Consider the following 18,369-nt stretch of genomic DNA (forward strand, 5'->3'; position numbering starts at 1 on the left):
ATATAAAAGGCGCAAATGGGTGTGCTAAGTCGTTACACAGCCAAGACTGAAACTGCTGCATGTTATCTTCTCTGTGTGTAGGAGGAGGAGGAAGACAAGGAGGAGGAGGAGGCTGTGAGAAGAGAATCGTTGGAAGACAGAAGGAGGAAGAGCAGAGAAGGGTGGTTGGTGAGCAAATGTTTCCAAAATGACAGTATCAGTAAAGTGGAAGTCAAGGAAGAGAATGAGAGAGCCTGACTGAGCAAATGTTCATGTCCTGAAAATGACAGTGCCTTGCCAGGAGAAAACAGGAGTGCTTAGTGTTTGTGATGTTTTGTTTTTTTTGTTGTTGTTTTAACAAATGGTGAGGCCCATCTAAGCCACCACAGGGCAGCTTGGAAATAATGCACCATGATAATAGCTTCTGCTATTTCCGCACAAGAGTTTCAGCTTCCTTTTGGCTTTCTCCTTCTTATTCAAAAATGCGATAACTTGCACAAAGTTAATAATAGGAGAGTTACCATCATGAAAATCAAGATGGAGTGCTTCCCTGGCCAGCCTTAGGGCATCTCAGGAAACCAGTTATGATTTTTCAAGTATTTACTGTGACTGAACTCAGCAAGAGGGTCATTTTGAAAATCCCTGGACACAGTATTTTGAGCCATAGCTTTCTGCAGACAAGTGGTAATCCATTTGTTTGTGCGTTTGTGTCTGTGTGTGTGTGTGTCCACCCCGCACCCCTCCTTTCCCTGCAGATGCCAACAATGCCAGGTGTTAGCTCCTGGTGTTGTTGAGCAACGGCTAGCTGTGATCACAGGTGCTAAAGTAGCTTAGTGCAAGCTGTACTCACTTCAGAATGAGACATGTTATTTTTAACTAGCCCAAGTAGTAACCATGCAACTGGTAATGATGATCAAGAGTTAGTCGGGTGCAGTAATTTCAAGTTATACCAATGTTTAAAACACACAGTTAAATGGCATTTTTGAAAAAGGAGTTAAGAGAGTTAGAAAAGAATCAAAAATGTGCAGTAAGTGGAGAAAATGCATTCAATTTTCTCTAAATGACCAAAATGGTATCATTGCAAGTTCTCAAATGCATGTGTGTGTGTACATGTTTAGACAGCTTTGTGAGGACAGAAAATTGGCATGCTACTATACTTGTGGGGACCAACAGTCACTTATGGGGAAAAAATGCCCGTCCCCATGAGTTTGAAGGCATTTTTGAGGCTCAAAGTGTGGTTTCACTGTCAGGGTTACAATTAGGTATGGTTAGGTTTAGGCTGAGGGTTACGATAAGGCATTCATTTTTGATGGTTAGGGTAAGTGGCTTGGGAAGCATTATGTCAATGCAATGTCCTCACTATAGATAGGATATCTATAGGATATGAAAACAAGTGTGTGTGTGTGTGTATCTCTCTGTGTGTGTGTCTTACCACTGTTCCTCACAACTGATTTTCATTCATTTTTTGTTTTGCAGAATGATTGGACATTATTTCAAGTGATGAAATGCATGATTGGGAGCAAAATGCCTTTAAAACACATTAAAAAAAAAACCCAATGGTAAGTTTTGGGTTATTTTTGGTGATGTGTTCACACTTTTTGCTCCACAGCTTATCAAAGAGCACATTTTTGTTACCTATTTCAATCTGAACCTTTGAGTGTGAAGTGCAGCATTGACCACCCTTTTCATTTCATTTCAATGAACAAAATAAAAGGCAGGCTCTAAGCTAAAATTTCCACCTCTCTTTTCGGAGGCCTTAAGGAGAGCAACACATTAAAAGAAAAAAAGAGATGGAGAGACATCGTTGAATGACAAAAGGCATTGCTGTTTGCTCAGACCAAAAGTCTGACCAGCAGTTCTGACTTTCACCTGCATTTGGTAAGAACTTGAAAAGCATGACTACATATAGATGGAAAAAAACACAGCAAAAGCTTAAAAATTGAAGTGATATCAGAGGAATTTTCTATTATGCCCAGATGGAAAGCGAGAGAGGTCAGAAAACCAAGAGGAAGATAGGCTGGAGGGAAGACTCTTGACTGCTTCAGAAAGGTCCCTGAACTCCACCTCCTCCTCCACACACACACACACACACACACACACACACACACACACACACACACACACACACACATTTCCTACTCTGCTGTCCTGATATAGAACTAACCGATATAGAACTAACCCCAGTGATAACTGGAGAGTACTACTGGATTCATTAACCTCCAACAATATTTTCGTATGGGATAATATAGCTTGTAAAATGATGACACGTAAGAGAAAAAAAAGTAGAAAAGTAGAGCAGCAGATCCAGGTCTTTAAAGGGTTTACAACTATTTATCAAACATTTCTCACACCATTAATATTTCTCTGTCAGTTAGAGCTTGGATAGGCATCAAAGGAATATGGATTTTCTTAACCAAAAGGAAAGCTCCATCCTCTCGTGCACCTCTGGCCAGTCTTGCTAGAGGTTTAATGAACTGGAACGAGTGGGGGATAATGGGAATGCAAGAACAGCGGGAGACCAATGGGGTGATGAGTGGTTCTTATTACCTGTGAGGCCAATTACAATAAAGATCTGTCAAAATGTCCCTTTGATAGAGGAAGGCCCTGCTGACCATCTGAACCACCCCAGTCAAAGAAACACAATATAGAGAACAGAATAGTTTAGATGAATTATTATGTTCATTTAGGTTCAGGCCGGTTAAAGTCTTGGAATCTTTAGGAACTTGCCTATAAGCAGTCTTAGTCGTACTCAAACTGCATGTCGGGTTTTGTTTTTTGTTTTTTGACACACACGCACACACAGAGTATATAAATATTTTAATGAGTTCAGAGATGAAATTCATATGCATGTACCACCTACCGCAGTCAAACAACCTTGCAGTCTAATTACTGTTCTCATAGAATAATGACATCCTGGGCTCACTATGCTTAATAAATAAACTGCTACCCTTGAGTGAAATTTTCATTCGTACATTACTGCAAAGGTTGTGATATCTGTCTATCACATTTACAAGGCAAGATGTGGAGACAAAAAGGGTATTTCTTAAAAACAACTAATATTTGAAAAAAATGTCATTCTAATTTATGTAAGAACCTTTAATCATAGGCATCTTCGCAGATGGAGAGGAGTAAAAGAAAAGAAATCCAATAGTATTCATTAGTGAGAGAGAGAGATCATTCAAAAAGCTGTTTGTGTGAGACAGATGGTCAATATGGAAAAGAAATATGTAAAGCAGAGCTGTGCCAACCTTGGCAAAGGAAGGCTTGCAACGCAAAAAGAAAGGTAAAAAACGTAGGTGTGGAACTTGTGAAAGAAAGAAAAAGGAAGCAGAGAACTGTCTCAGGCAAAGAAGTGGTTTGAGGTACAAACACAAGGAACAGGTGAAGTGTGCTAACAAAATATTAGTCTGTTTGTTTTTGATTTTCCTGTTTATAAATTAATATCTCCTGCCTCACAGGAACTACACCACCTCCCCTGCCCTGCACTGCTTCATATCTTCCACATCTACTAAAAAACTAAAATTGTGGTTTTCTTGCTTAGTTTATGGATATAATCACGCAGCACCCGTGAAAAGATTGCAGTTGACTGCATCAGCCTCTGATTCACATATGCGCTTTGCTCCCTTTCTCACTCTCACGCTCTCAAGAGAGTAAGCTCTGAGTAACATCAGTTTACATGGTTGGTTCACCCAAAATCTCCCCCTAAAGATAGCATGCCTTAGAGTACAATGTCATCTACCTTTATTTAAAAATATATAGAATATGGTTGTATTCACATCAGCTTTGCAAATAACCTTGTAGCAGTTGCTACACTTAAGAATAAAAAAGTACCTTGTTGAGCAAACTTTGTGGGGTTTTTTTTTTGTTTGTTTGTTTTTTGTTTTGCTTTTTGCAATCCCCACAGAGAGGGCAGTGGACTTTTTAACCAGATTGTTTAAAATAATCTTTATAGTGAGAGGACGTCTGAGGAATAGAGTACTATACAATAGTCTATTGGTTCCAGTATTCAAGAACAAAGGTTTTATGCAGAGGTGTAGCAAATGGGGTATAAAATTGATGAGGCATGCCATAAAGATGTGTGAAAGAGTTGTTGAAGCTGGGTTAAAAAGAGAGGCGGCGATCAGTGAGCAGCTGTATGGATTCATGCTGATACAGAGCACTACAGATATGATGTTTGCTTTAAGTGTAGATAGAGAAGTATAGAGAAGGTCAGAAAGAGTTGCACTGTGTCTTTGTGGATTGAGAATGTATGTGATTGGGTGCCAAAAGAGATCAAGGTAGAGGTGGGATTACATCGGGGACTGGCTCTGAGTGCCTTCTTGTCTGCAGTGGTGATAGACAGGTTGACAGATGAAGAGTCTCATTGACTAAGTGATTATGATGTTTGCAGATGACATTGTGATCTGTAATAAGAGTAGAGTGCAGATGGAAGTGAGAGTCTGAGAGTCAGGAGATGTGGAGGTATGTTCTGGAGAGGAGAGGAATAAAAGTAAGTAGAAACAAGATATAATTTGTGTGTGAGTGAGACAGGTGGAAAAGTGAGCATGCAAGGAGTAGAGGTAATGAAGATAGAAAAGTTTAAATGCCAGGTGAAGTCGAGAGTATAGACAAGGTGGAGTAGGCGGAGACGAGTATCTGAGGTGATTTGTGACAGAAAGGTAGCAAGCAAGAGTGAAAGAGAAGATTTACAAGATGGTATTGAGACAAGATTAGACAGGAATATGCCAGACAGCTCAGGTTGAGCAGTTTGGAGACAAAGTCAGAGAGGCAAGGCTGAGATGGTTCAAACGTGTGAAGAGGAGGGACATACTGGACAAAGGATGCTGAATATGGAGCTGCCAGGGAGGACGATAGGATAAGGGATAAGGTAAGATGGAGGGAGATGAGCTGCGGTGGCGGCTCCTAGCGGGAGAAAAAGAAGATGTACAATAAACATTGTCAGTCAATGCTGTTCATCCTGTGGATCCAAAATAATGGCCCACCCTTTTTCAGAAGGGGATATTGAAACCTTGAAAGTAACCCATCTTTTACAAGGACTGCATGCTTATTAACCACGGCTGACACGCATTAGTCTTTATTGGAGATTACATTTTGTTTGCATGGTTGCCATCTTGACTTGAGCTCATTTTAAACATAAAATGTATATAGGTTGTTGAATATATGCTGTTAAAAATTGCAAGAACACATTAATCACTTCAGAATGTTCAGAAAAACAACCATTACATATGTCACAGAGGCACAGCACCCATGTATTTTTGTTTCAGTTTCATTACGGGCTTACTAAAATTAATATAACAGAACTTTGCTAAATGTAGCCATTTAAATGTTAATCTTTTTGGGGGTTTGGTTCAGTTCTATCCAAACTCTCATTATTACCCAAACCTTCTGTATAAAACATGCACTGTATTGAACAGATTCCAAACACTGACACCATCTGTGCCTTCGTCCTTATATGCCAACTCTTCTATAATGTCGAATCTGATCACATGAACTTATATTTATATATGAAAAATACAGTACTAACCAAAAAATAACCACATGGCTACACTGACGTGTGTCTTTGGAGCATATTGGATCAAACATCAGTCAATGCTGAGCTATAATTGGTGAAAACATAAAACCTTGGGCACCTACATCAGATAAAGCATTGATGTTTTTCCACCCACTGATATGTGTTTAGGTCAATGCATGTGTCACTGAGCCTGGAGCCAGAAAAGGCACTCGCTGCCCAGCTCTCCTGCAACGGCAGTATCCTACTCTGGACTCCATGATGGAGTCTTGACCCACACACCCCCACAGTGTTGAAGGCAGTGGAGGGCACTCAGCTGCTGGAGTTTTATTTCAGTTTTCCTTCTCTGACCTGAGAGGGCCCGTTGTCAGATGATAAGGTGTCCTAAAAGAGAAAATTTGCATGAGGTTTTCTTTGAAGAACATTTTACTTCCTTTTTTAAAAATATATTTGCTGTGAGTAAGTCTTCACTGAGATCAGTTGGTCAGGCACTTTTTTTGTTTTGGAATTTTTGAATTCATATTTTAACTGTTTAAGGTTTTCCACATGTTGATGCACTATTTTTGTACCCTATCTTGTAATCATGCCTACTTGTCCTCATGGCCAGCGTGTGCCACCTATTCATGCAGCTACTACCTTTTCAAATTCATCCTTTGACCTGGCCCTGTCATCTTTTAATAGCTTGCGGAGGGATTGTTTTCTTCTCTGCACTTCAGAGGAGATAATGGCAGCATGTCAGAAAGTCAAGGAGCAAGGACACATGATGGATTCAGTGTTGGATCCAGCAATTCTTGTGTGGCAATCTTGCATTAATTATATATTTTTTGTCATTTATTATATACTTTAGCTGAAGCGTAGCATACACAGTGTAGCGTGGGGGTATGATCTAAGTTAATGGTGAAAAACATGTAACCTACTGCACATCTTCTCTTTAAAAATAATAAAGCTGGTTTCGCAGGAGTGAATTCAGTCTAGGACAAGAGATTTTTGTTAATGCTTGAAAAACCCTCTAAGGGAGCCTGAAAAAGAGCTGTGTACAAATTGGAGAAAACAGAATTATTATGAGATCTTGAGTCAGCACAGTAGAACTTTGGAAATAAGACCTCAGACTCATTCTTATTTCTAAACTTGTAGCATCATTGTAGTCAATAACAAAAGTTCTCTCCTCAGAAATTGACAGGCTCATTAATCCTACAGATTTCTTATAAATGTAAATGCTACATTTTTGGAAACCACCAGCTGTCAATGAGCGGGCTGACTATAAGAGTTAATCTGACATGTTATTCATTTTTAAACACGCATTGTCTTACACAATCGCGGACTAATTGTGTTGGGGAGACATTAATGAGAAAATAGAGAAGCAGCTTTATTCAGCCATGCTGCATCTGTGCAATGTGCTTGTCCACAGGAATTGATTGTTGTGGCAATAATAATAATGGATTGGATTTATATAGCGCTTTTCAAGGCACCCAAAGCGCTTTACAATGCCACTATTCATTCACTCTCACATTCACACACTGGTGGAGGCAAGCTACAGTTGTAGCCACAGCTGCCCTGGGGCAGACTGACAGAAGCGAGGCTGCCATATCGCGCCATCGGCCCCTCTGGCCAACACCAGTAGGCGGTAGGGTAAAGCGTCTTGCCCAAGGACACAACGACCAGGACAGAGAGCCCGGGGATCGAACCGGCGACCTTCCGGTTACAGATGCGCTTCCCAACCCCCTGAGCCACGGTCGCCGGTAGTGTCCCAATGAGGGACACTATGCAGAATTTTCCGATGAAGCCGAACAAATCTACTTCTGCCCACATACCCTGAGTGTAGATCTTACTTGCGATGCCAGTTTGCAGACATTATTCTTCTGGCCTCTTGCCAAACAATGATCATGACGTTTTGAATGTCAGGCACGTGGGGACCTTTCAACCTTTCAAGTAGTAAAGGTCCCCTTTGTCCAGTACCCACAGATTTTCTGCTGCCTTTAACAGTTGCACCAGACTCCTTCTTGCTTTTTGTAATAGGGTTCCATTGTACACCTATCACTCTTAAACATGTGCTTATCACTCAAGGAAATGCAAAGAACTAGAACCAGAACTAGGGCTTCTATGTGCATGTGATAGACGTGCATACAGAAGCCCCAGTTAAGTTTTTTTGATTGCATTTATTTTAAGGATAGAAGGCACATGAGTCAATGCTCAAAACGTGGCATGAGTCATTCCCTGTAAGATCATTTGGCGATTAGAGCAGACCCACGTCAGAAAATCACTTTTACAATATACCAACATCGTGAGGCTCGCATAAATATGCTCATGTGGATGAATGTGACCAGCTGTAGGAAAAGACTGAGGTCGCATCTGATGAAAAATATACAGTAAGTGGATGGTCAAGAAAGATTTAGATGATAGCTGGTAAAAGAATATGAAAAAACTGTGTTTTTCTGACAACAATGCAATGATCACTTTACAGAGACTAAATCTGGATCAAAGTTGAAGTGAACAAGTAGAATACCAATAGTTTGGTAACTGAGTTGGAGGCAGCAAACAAATAGAAGACTGCAAGCAAGTTCATGCTGACAGTGTCCAATAAGCTTATGTTGGTGCAGAAGATAGCGCCAATGAATGTTTCAGATTCCATTAAAGAGCTCGACTGATCATCTCATTCTGTAGAATGATGCCCATTACCAGTAAGAACTGAGGAGAATAGATTTTTATCGAGGATGTCCTAATTCTCAAAATCAAGGGCACCTATTACCAAACTTGTCATTCGACATGAAAAAAAATGTCTTTAAACATAGATGAAACACCAAAATAAAATAGGAGAACATAAGGTATTGTAGCTTTGCAGCAATAATACAATTATATGCTTGGTTAGAAACATGATAGCCACAGGCTACTTTTGAAATCGGTACAACATAATAAGCTGTGATGTCAAGTAGCTTGGCAAAATGTGTCTGTTATCTTTTCAATCACAGAGATGGATTAGCTTCACTGACTGATTTACCAATGTTGGGAGCCATTCAATAACAAAGCTTGGATGGCAAAACTCCCGAAAAACTATTGCTCATCACGTTGAATTTAAAAATAACCCCAGGTAACTATAAACGTGATTGCTTTCAGGCGGTGTAAATAAAATAAGAATGAAATTTCTGTCACACTGGAATGATCCTGTAAAGAGGTATGCTCTCAGCAGTGATTGCCATGCCATTTATGCTAGGCCTTTGAGTGACAAGACCTCTGGATTGACTTTACTACATCTCAGGAGTGGCTTTAGAAAATCCCTTTGCTTTAATGGGGGGAAGGCTCCATTTAAAGAAACCAAACACCCAGAGAAATGAGAGACTACCTTACAAAATAAGGATTTTCATCATTTTCTTTCCCAGCTCAGCTGTGATTGATGAGTAATAATTTCTTTCCTTGTCCTTTGTCAAATTTACCTTTAACTTCTAACTAAGTCCTGTCTCTTGAAATGAATGTCGATCGTCGCAGGAAAAGAAAATACAAGAAGCCTCTAATGAATGTAGAAGAGGAAAAACGCTGCTTGAGCTTGGTAATATATCCAGTCTTATCACTTGAACTCTGCATAGTAGGTTACTCTGAGACATTTTGCATATTAGTCTCCCTCTTCCTGCTTTCCCATTAGTCGTATTCATATAACTTAGGTAACAAGTACTTTTCATACACTAGCTCTCAGAGGAAACACAAAAGATATTTGTGGGTGGCATACTGTTTGAAGTGAAAATCTACACTGAATTTACATTTCAGTGCCATAATCTGTGACAGCTCAGTAAATATGTGTCCCTATTTGCAACACTTTAAACCATAAAGTCAAGGTTTGTAGAGTTTAAATCTTGGAGCCAACTCAATTTTCAAGTTATTGGCAATTCATTTCATCAACTCCCACATTTTTTTGTTTGAGCATTAAGCATCCTAATTGTTTTTCAGTGTTATGCAGAAAAAACAACTGTAAGACGGCTGTGAAATGCATCCCACTGAAATTGTGTTGAATCCTCTAAATGTGGGCCTCATAGAAAACCCATTTGCTGGTCCAAGATTTGGCTTTTCATGAACTATGTAAATTCCACTTTGTAATGAATTTTGCTTTAACGTATCCAGCAAAGAAGTCATTCTCTATGATTCATTCTGTGAGGATTAGTCATTTTCATACCCACGCATTTGAAAATCTTGCAATTCCCTGTCTACATGTCAGTCCATCAGTCTTACTTAAGTAAAGTATAAAGAATAACGTATTTGAGAGAGAGAGAGAGAGAGGGAGGGAGAGAGACATTGCTCTCCCCAGGATTGATTCAACCTAATTGCCATGTATGGGCGCCTGAGTATACGCACCAGCCCCCTTTATCCACACAAAGCCCCTCATTAAGAGCTGGTTGGACAGCGGGCCCAGTGCCGAGGTGAACGCTGGCTAGAAGCGCTGGCCTGGCATCCACATGCAGGTGCAGAGCTGCCTGCTCTAATTGACAACAGGAGAAGAAAAGGCTCCGTGCTGTGCATGACAGACCTGCCTCTCTTTCCTTCTCTCCCTCTCTCTCTCGCTGCCTCCTTTTCTGATCTGCCTTAACCAGGTTATGAGTCCGTCTGACAACACGTCAGCTCCGCTTCTCTGTTCTAACACTCAGCCCAACTTTCTTTCTTCTTTGAAAAATTTCTCTTCCTCACACCCCACCTTCTTATTATATGCTTGATGAAACATTTCAGTGAAATGCAAGTTCTCCCTCTTACTGTCTCTCTCCTTAACAAATTAAATTCTGCATTGAATGTAAAGTCACAAACGTGGGATGAGCTGTGGGCTCTGGAAATATTTTCCTGTTTTTTTAATAATATATCTTTACATGTTCCCAAAATAGTGTCTTAGTAAATCCATAATGTAAATATATCTTGTGCCCAATAATTTTGCTAATTTCAGCATAGTTTCCGAGAATCTATGCATTTTACATACAATATAAGGATCACAGTGACATTTGAGGGAAGTGCTCCTGTGGCTGTGGTAAACAAGCCAAAAGTGAACTAGTGCTGTGGCAAATTCAAAATGCTTTGTTGCAGAAATTGGAAATAAAGCATGGTGTGATGTTTGCCAAATTCATTGACCTTTAATGAGCTGATACTGAGAATGTATAATGAGGTTAGTATAAATGCACTTTTACTTCTGCTTGACAACAGCAGCACATTAATTTGAATTGTAAGCTCTGTCTTAAGTATGTTTCATACTTTAATGTAGTTACTGTAGATCTTATTTTAAGTATTTCCTCTATTTAAAAACAAAACATATCTTTTAATCAAAAGACCCATATTTTCCAATGCACTTATCATATTTGTCTATTGATGAAAGACAGAATTGTGTTCATTTGATGCTTGTAATGGCCCCTATAGCTAGTTAATACAATGTTCTTGTACATGGGCAATGACAATAAAGGGCTACTGTATTCTATTCTATTCTACAATCACTGTCTATGCAAAAATAAACAAGACTTTTTTTCTTCCAAGGCAGTGGAGAGCACTTTCTTAAAGAGACATTTCATTCAGTGGGTCCAGTATTTTTTCTTTATTCCCCCTTTTCTTCCAGTATCAAAGATCAGACATATTGGTCCACTTTACTTCCATCTTTTCATTCATTTAAATAATTCATGAAGTTTGCAGAAATCATTTCAGGCAAAGAGCTTTTCAATTAAGGATTGAGTGCTTAGCAGTTTTTTTCATATTGACAGGAAAGTGCACCTTCTGGAGAAGAGTGTTTATGAAATGTCTCTTATTTCAACTTGAAACAGGCATTCATTATATTCTAAGTGAGCTGTTCTACAGATGTCATCAAGATGAATAGTAGAAAAATGAGACAAAGAGACAGAGAAAAAGGAAAGAAAACACTTAAGATGAAGAAATCTGCAAGAGCTCTGGGAATGTGGCTCAAAACTGTGCTATGTTTGGAACAGATTCCTAATATGTGTGTGTTTTAAGTTTTGCAGGGATCTATCATTATGATATAGTAAATAGTTACTTTAGATGCTCCTTGAAGGATATATGCAGTGCAAGCAGCAGTAGATTTTACTGGGTGAATTAAGCACAGTCAGATTTAGCTGTTTTGGTTTAACAACTCTAGGGCTATTTACTTAACAAAAGAAATTGGTTTGAAACTAATTTCTGCTACTTGTATCCACAAACTCATTCTTTTTGTCACTCTCCAGGTGGAAATACAGTTCATCCAGTAAATCAACACCTTTGCTTTTACGCTTAACATTCTCATCACAACAGATTAGTACAGCCTATTTGCATTCCATACTAATCTGTCTATTAATCTCCCACTCCACTCTCCAATCACTCAAGCGGTGCCAAGACCCCAAGATACTTGAACTCCTCCACTTGTAGCAGTAATTTGTCCTGGAATGGACACTCCCCTTTTCCTACTGAGAACCATGACCCATCCATCCATCCATCTTCATCCGCTTGATCCGGGGCCGGGTCGCAGGGGCAGCAGCCTAAGCCGGCACACAATGCACCCGACCCCTATGGCGCCTCCTGCGGGTGGTGGGCCTGCGGAAGGATGGGCCCATGTCCCCTTTTCGGGCTGTGCCAGACGCTCGCCCTCGGGCACCCTCCCCGGGCCTGGCTCCAGGGCGGGGCCCCAGTAACCCTATCCCAGGCAGGGTAAACTGTTCCCTCAATGTTTTCTTCATAAGGGTCTTCTGAATCGTTCTTTGTCTGGTCCCTCACCCAGGACCAATTTGCCATGGGAGACCCTACAAGGGGGCAAAAGCCCCCAGACAACATAGCCCCTGGGATCCCTGGGACACACAATAAGGTAGCGATCCTCCACCACGATAAGGTAGCGATTCACGGAGAGGAGAACCATGACCCATAATTCCTAATTCTTATTCCCAGTGCTTCATTCTCAATTGCAAACCACCCCACAACCCCGGAGAACACAAATGAATGGCTTCTCCAAGTTCTCAAAACACATGTAGATTAGTTGGACAAACTGCCATGTAGCCTTGTATATTCTCGAGATGATAAAGACGTGGTTTAATGTTCTGAAAATCATGTTCCTCCTCCTGAATCCAAGGTTTGATTAATGGATGAACACTTTTCTCCAGTACCCTGGTAGAGAGGCCTTCCTAGGGAAGGTGAGAAGTATGATCCTTCTATAGTTGGTCCACATCCTACCTTCATGAAACAGGGAAGCACCACCCTACTCTTCCAATCCATTATTTGTTTAATTAGATAAATTACCTCCTATCAGCTCTTGCTAAGGATAGCTGTCAATAGTCGACCTGAAATCAAAGGTTTTCTTGAAGCTATTTGTCCTGGTTTTCCAACTTGTAGATGTACTAGTGGAAGGGAGTCAGCTCTAAAACATTCCTAGCTGTGAATTCCAGCTTTTAGGGTGGATGGAACACTGGAATAAATCTATTCAATAATAGCTAGAGTGAACATATTTGGAAGATTACTGCAATTACATTCTTTCTTGTCAAAATGATATATCATTAGACCAAAGACTTTTTACATATTGCTTTCTTGATATTCAGATTATTCAGATCTGGAGAATTGTAATTAGAAAAAACATCTCTCCTCTCTGTTAAATATTCTATGTGTATGGGGAATATGTCTTTGGTCATGACTTCTTTACTTCTTGAAGACACTTCAGCTATCCCAGCCATGCCCACAGCTTATTTATAAAACATTTGTGCAGATGTAAAACTGGTGATGCAGTGTGGCAAAGTGTGAGCTTCAGTGTGTGGTGGCAGTGTGTATCCGTTACCTTTGCGGTGGGGAGCCTGTCATGGCACCCTCCCAGAATTTCTCTTACACCCATCTTGGGGGATGGAAAGGTTTGGTCCTCTGGTCCATCCCTGCGTTGCTGGCCCTGTCTGAATTCCATCTGTCCCAGTCTGTCACAACTTCGAACAACTCGCACTGAGTGCGTGCACCAGGAGGTGGCTCAGCACCAGGTTGCCCTGTCTGTGTTTTGGCGATGTACGTCAGGTGTACCTGGCTGATTAAGAGGAGACCAGCTGTTTGCTGCCTTCTTCTCCAGGATCCTGGGAAGTCCTGGTGTCCGATTGGTTGTGGAGGGCATTTGGCAGGCTTGTGCATCTTCAGGGCTTACCCTCCCTTCTGGAGAGGGGTGGGCGCTTCTTGGGCCTTGTAGGGACCCTCCTCCCTTTCAGCCATTGTGCAGCGGCAATGTGGTTCTCAGGGTGCAACCTTCACTAGGGTTATCGCCTGAATGTGGCAGCCAGCCCCTCTGTCTGGGGTGCAGGTTTTGGGTGCGCCTCAGTGGCAGCCTTCGTGCTATGGGTGGTGGCTTGCTCTGTTGCGGACCTTGGGTCTTGCTGTACTGGCTGAGGCCAGGCTTGTGTCTGGCAAACTGATGCCTTCCGCCCCTCCGGGTCGGCATTTGCATCTGCCGTCGGAGGAATAGCTTATAGAGGTATCCACGTGCCATGACCAAGGAGGGGGTGATTCCCCATACATATGGAATATGTAATGAAGTGGCGAGATAGTCAGAATACCAAGTTTGCAAAGTAACCATACATTATATATATTTTTTTAATATCTTCACTTCAATAAAAATTTCATTATAAATATAGTCTATGTTGTGCTCCTAAGATGTAGGTTCAGAGAAAGGAAAAAATAATGATAACACTGCACCTGTGATATACACTACCAGTGTAAGGTTTGGACACACCTTCTCATTTAATGTTTTTTCTTTAGTTTTATTACTTTCTACAATGTAGATACATACTAAAGATATCAATTATGAAAAAAAGATAAATGAAATTATGTAGCAAAGAAAAAAATGATAAATAACTCTAGTAGATGCTGAGGATGCATTAATTTGAGTCACCACCCTCAGAAATCAACATAACAGCACCTCCAATTAAAGTCCAGATAAACGCCACACAGAGGTCCAGTAGCAGACACATCTCTACATCAACTTTTCAGAGGAGACTGAATGAATCAGGCCTTTATGGTCAAATAGCCACTAGGAAACATGTACTAAGGACAAACAAAAGGGTGCTGTGCTGGTGACATTGTTGGGAATTAATTCAAAATTGAAGGTACACTGAACAAGGATGACTATCACAGTATCCTGCAGCAACATCCCATCCGGTTTGCATTTAGTTGGATTATCATTTATTTTTCAACAGGACAATGACCCCAAACACACATCCAGGCTGTGTAAGGGCTATTTGACCAAGAAGGAAAATGATGGAGTGCTCTGCCAGATGGCCTGGCCTCCATAGTCACCTGACCTAAACCTAGTCAAGATGGTTTGGTCTGCATAAAATGGACTGCAGACTAAAGGCAAGACAAGTACTATTACAGGTTACTACCTCATGAAGGTCATCAAGAGAATGCCAAGAGTGTGCAAAACAGTAATCAAAGCAAAGGGTGTCTGTTTTGAACTATCTTAAATATAAAAGTTATTTCACACTTATTGTTTACTACATAATTCTATTTGAGCTCAATTCCATTTGAGTTGTTGTTAAAGCTTATTTTATGTTTGTTTGGTGGGCAGACCACTGAAAAAGTTGTTCCATCCTTCTGCAGCAGATAACTATCTGCAATGGTTTATGGAACTGCTTAAAAATGAAGGGAAATGATGGTGACCTTCTATTGGAAAAATATACACTAGTCCAAACTGTGTCCAGAACAGAAAAAAATGCACTGTACTGCTAACAGAACCTTTGCTCTTTGCTCAACAGCTTGCTAACACAAAGCTAGCCAAGAATCCAGAGTGATAATAAAGTTGTGAATACCAACCCCAGCCCAGCAACCAGAGCTAGATCTTTAACTGGTAACAAACTGATAAGTAGTAAGGATTGTAGCCACCTGTTAGTGTTTCTACAGTAGAATCAGTGTTGTCTCTTTGAGCTGGTTTTTAGCTTTGCTTTTGTTATCAGGTTTGTGTTAACATGTAAACACTAAAAGAAAGATTGTATGTGTTACCTCATTAGAAAAAGAGGTTTGTGTTGGTGTATGGGACTGTTGGCTAAACTTTATATTGTTTACCAAGAATTATGTAACAATGCAAGCATTGTAATGAGTAGCATAACAAATTATGTCCTCTGGAGAGCAATTAAGTAATATACTGCATTACTTAAAAAAAACAAATGATTTGTAATGCTTTTTAATTACCTTGTCTCGAGTAATGGCCCCATTGTGATATTCTGTATATAGAATCAGCTGTGGTGGTCATATTCTTTTCTGTGTTCAAGCTGTGGAGGTGATTTTCTTCTCTGTGCACAATCACCAGTTGTACTGATAAATATAGGTAAAAATGCAAAATTGTAGAGTGAGCTAAATGCATAAATGCATGACAAATGCAATCACAGCGACCCATGTGTGGAGAGACTTTGGAGGCAGGACTGAAATCAAAAAAACAATGCACAAGAGAGGTAAGGAAGAAAGCGCAGGCAGGTCCAAGTGGGAGTAGACGAGGATTGATTTGTGACATAAAGATAGCAGAAAAGGAAGATTAACAAGACAGTAGCAAAACCTGCTAGATGTATGGTTTGAAGAAGATTTGGAGTTTTTCCTTCCCACTGTTGCCAAGTGCTTGCTTTATAGGCGCTATAAAAATGAAATTGAATTGAATTGTTGTTATCAAATGACTCATCTGATTGGTGAGCAAACCCCATTCTAGGTTTTCTGACTTGTTCAACTAGAATAAGGTCAACTTGGGTGTGATGTTGCAGCTCTGACTTCTAAAGTTCATGGAGCAGTACATTAGAATCAGAAATAACAGACAACTAAAACAATATTACAAATTTAAAATTGGTCTTTGTATTGCATTGGATTTATAAAACTTGAAGATGTACAATTTATACAATTTTGCAATTTCTCTTTTATGAATTCTTGTAGAGATGCCTGAGTGACATCTGCTGTAGATACCAAATTGAGATTTTTGATAATGGTGCCATTTTTACAACCTTCTTTCTTCCCTGTAATTAGCTTCACTGTCTGTCATGATGTTGATTGTTAAGATTTATCCATTTGATGTTCATTTACTGAGAAGAGTTTTCTGTTGCCAAAAACAATCTTAATTTATAGTTTTATGCTGTCTACATTGCATAACTCTTCACTGAGACTCTGTCATGTTGACTTTATGTTGTGATTGTTATTTGTCCTTGTACTTCCAGTATAGTACTCAATATGCATCTGCTGTGTTTTTGTAAGCTATTTTAATCATCTTGCTTCTACCGTGTGCATTATATTAACGTACCCTTTTTTTCACCAGGAGTGAATTTCGTTAATAACCCTTTGTAAAGAATGCTTGTCATTGCTTGATGAACACTGATTATTCGTTACATTTTTGCATATGCTAAAGAAACAGCTTCAGCTACGCTAGTGTATCTGTGTGTTTGTGTGAAGATATGTGTAGGTGTTCTGAACTTTGGTTTTCTGAAGAGTAAAACTTTCCCTGCGATGCCAATTACTAGATTACCAGCCAATTTGTGCTGAGCGAATGTCTCAATATGAGTTAGTGTGAAGAATTGCAAGTGGAGGACACATTTGTTAGAATTCATATGTTTCTGTGAACCTAGTTATGTATGGTGCAGACTTTATTTTGCTGTTTCTGGTTTAATTGTGGTAATTGTTTTGGGAGCTTGGGAGTCTTTTTCACCAACTACTACTCACATGCAATTTGAAAACTGTCTCACTTAAAGTTATATTTGTGAATTCTTCGTGCATGTTTATGCAAGTTTAGTGGTGCTCTTGGTTACTTGCGTTTTTTTGCTGTTCCAGTGTGACTTTCCGGGCAATATCAGGCTGTACTATAAAAGGCAAGTTCACATGACGCAATCACAGTTCATTTTTAAATTTTAAATATCACATTTTTAATATTAGCCTTTCCATTGAAGAATTTTCAGTCCTGTAAAATGTTTACATTTTAAATGATGCATTGCTATGTCCTAAATGTTGTGTAGACATCTGCCACCAGACAGACCATCTTTGTTCAGAAGCACCATAACACTGTTAATCGAGGCCTGATCTCTTTGTTAATACTGTAATTATTAGTTGGTTATTACATAATTCTTGGTAAACAATATAAACTTTAGCCAACAGTCCCATACACCAACACAAACCTCTTTTTCTAATGAGGTAACACATACAATCTTTCTTTTAGTGTTTACATGTTAACACAAACCTGATAACAAAAGCAAAGCTAACAACCAGCTCAAAGAGACAACACTGATTCTACTGTAGAAACACTAACAGGTGGCTACAATCCTTAAGTGCACTTTTTTTCTTTCTCAAATACCAGAACTGTTAAAGCACTGTCTGATTCTTTTTTAGGGCGCAAAGATAAACTGAGAACCCCACGTTGTTTCTACAGTGTGGCCACCAGGTTGCCTTCATATGATGATTTGCCCCCTTGTCACTTGATTGGGTCTTTAAACAAGCTCAATGAATACATCAGACACTCTGACTTTAAGAACTGACTGTTTACACACTGTGCAATATATCCCAGAGCTGCCATGTGCTGTTGTAATGAGGTAATCAACATTATTTGCTTCATTTGCGAGTGGTCTTAAATGACAAGTGAGTTAGCAACAGGAAAAAAGCAGGCAGGAATGAATTAATGAATGCAGTGAGTGAACAGTGGCACCAAAAGCAGCATTAGCCAATCATATTAACTCACTGACATCAAGTTCAAGACTAAGGCTACGTCCACACGTACCCGGGTATTTTTTAAAACGCAGATTGTTTGCACCTTTCGTCCACACGTAAACGCCGTTTTTGGTCACTGAAAACAGAGATTTCTAAAAATGCCTGCCAGGGTGGATATTTTCGAAAACTCCATTTTTGCATTTAAGTGTGGACGAGAAAAACGGAGAAAACGCAGCGTCAAAGGTGTGCACCTTTTTTGA

General features: G+C 39.9%; 1 long non-coding RNA gene across 1 annotated transcript; it reads left to right on the plus strand.

Annotated features, from left to right (window-relative positions):
- The first annotated feature begins 79 nt into the window (after positions 1-79).
- Positions 80-17,539, plus strand: LOC146381319 (uncharacterized). Its single transcript, XR_014801043.1, has 3 exons — positions 80-168; positions 1,456-1,857; positions 1,956-17,539. It is a non-coding gene; the product is annotated as an uncharacterized LOC146381319 (long non-coding RNA).
- The last annotated feature ends 830 nt before the right edge of the window (positions 17,540-18,369 follow it).

This window comes from Perissodus microlepis, chromosome 8, assembly GCF_051167445.1.
Source record: "Perissodus microlepis isolate ML-2025 ecotype Zambia chromosome 8, ASM5116744v1, whole genome shotgun sequence".
NCBI lineage: Eukaryota > Metazoa > Chordata > Actinopteri > Cichliformes > Cichlidae > Perissodus > Perissodus microlepis.